This window comes from Schistocerca serialis, chromosome 3, assembly GCF_023864345.2.
Source record: "Schistocerca serialis cubense isolate TAMUIC-IGC-003099 chromosome 3, iqSchSeri2.2, whole genome shotgun sequence".
In the NCBI taxonomy this organism is placed as follows: Eukaryota; Metazoa; Arthropoda; class Insecta; order Orthoptera; family Acrididae; genus Schistocerca; species Schistocerca serialis.
The window spans coordinates 674,036,728-674,038,723 of record NC_064640.1 but is presented as its reverse complement, the minus strand read 5'-3'; positions in this window follow the sequence as shown (position 1 = coordinate 674,038,723).

Sequence of the window (1,996 nt, the reverse complement as noted above, 5' to 3'; positions counted from 1 at the left end):
CATAGATGACTGTTATGAAAGTTAGAGATATCACTCCGCATAACGGTGGCCTCATCTGTGGATTACACAAATCCCGGAATCGTGGTTGATTGGTGAAGAAACCAGTGATAAAACTGCTCCCGATGTGGAAAGTCTGTCGCTAGTAAGCCGTGCACACGCTGTAAGTGACAAGGTTAGTAAAAATTGTCATGGAGAATGTTCCACACGGTCGTCTGGCTTACCCTATACTGATGGGTGACGGGCTAACTGCCTGGTACTGACACGGCGGTCGCCTTCCACAGAGCTAATCACATTTTCCTCCAAGTCTGGTGTCCGACGTTTCGGGTACGTCCTTCAAGATGTCCTGCTTCCTAAAGTGACCCTGTCTCAAACAAACGGCGAAACAGTGTTGTAAACATTGAATGCTGTTGTTATTGTCGGCGGGGATAGGTCTCCTGATACAACCTTGCTGCCCGTCGCCATTTGCGTTTCCGTTAGTAAACACCGTGTCGGCAAGCTCTCGATTCGAATACGAAACCACTGTGTACAACGCTGTATCACATCCACTACTAGGTAAGTCAGCAAGAGAGGTGACTCGGATACAACATTAACAATTACAATGGAAGGAGAGCGCGCTAGGGCATGACATACGAGAAAGAGTACCACACTCTAGAAGGAAATTATGTACATTTTACCTGGCTGCATGGTACACCGCGTAATAGACCGCAGTCTCTGTAATAAAGTATGACTGAATAAATGTTCTCTAGGATGGAAACCATGCATTTTCGGACATAAGCTCATTAGACGTTTTTTGTTCCGTATCCTCTCATCGATCAATCGCTAGAGTTTGTACGGTACACGGTGGAACAAATCACCCGTAGAATGTAAGTTTATTACCAGAAATCTAATACCTTCTTTCTTTCTATGCTTCGGTTATAAACTACTTATGACGACGATTACGATGGACGACGATGTCACCGTCCCCACTCCAGCCACAGGGAATGTTCAAGAATGCGAGCGTCATTAATTCATATCTGCCCTCCCACAACTAGTATGCAGGTCATCTAATGCTTCATGTCATATTACGATGGAGATGAAACATAGCCACAACATGTAGCTGGCTTTAAGCTCCCACGTACACACTGCGTTTTTTGCTTTTCACCATGCGTGTGTGTATGTGTGTATGTGTGCCTTATCTAAATATTGTTTTAGTATGTTACATGTTATCTTATAGAGAGGACTGAGTTATCACCCATCAAAATGAATGTGGAGCAGAGACGGGATCCGGATGAAAAATATTTGGACAGCATTTTACTGGACGTTGTCTCAGTGGAGGGTCTCGGGAATTTACATAGGTGCGTTCATAAACGATTATCCCAAATGCGTCTGGAGCAGCGGCGCAGTACAACCAATCACTGATTTAAGTACGTGTCTCCCGTTACCGACAAATTGTCATTTCCTATACATATATGCACTACATGGCTGAGCACTCTCAAATCATGTCATGGCTACGGAATACTGCGTCCTAATGTTTTTAGCTTTTATCTTTACCTAGCCGGCCGGTGTAGCCGAGCGGTTCTAGGCGCTACAGTCTGGAACAGCGCGACCGCTACGGTCGCAGGTTCGAATCCTGCCTCGGGCATGGATGTGTGTGATGTCCTTAGGTTAGTTAGGTTTAAGTAGTTCTAAGTTCTACAGGAATTAATTCCCATAGTGCTCAGAGCCATTTGAACCATTTTCTTTACCTAGATACATTCACGTGTTGCACAAACAAACACAGTAACCTGAGTAATAAGACACAAGAGGATGGACTAGTTTTCTGAAAGTGTTTTGATGTTTAATGTAGGGTCAACCTATGTAAATACGAATAAAAAAGATTTTTTTGTTTATCCATCCAAATGATTATTTCCACTCCTCAGCTCAATTGTAATTTTCAGTTGAATATTTCTGACTGATGCTCTGGAGATAAAAAAAAATAGTTATGGATTTACTCGAATCTTTCAACCTGTACCAACAG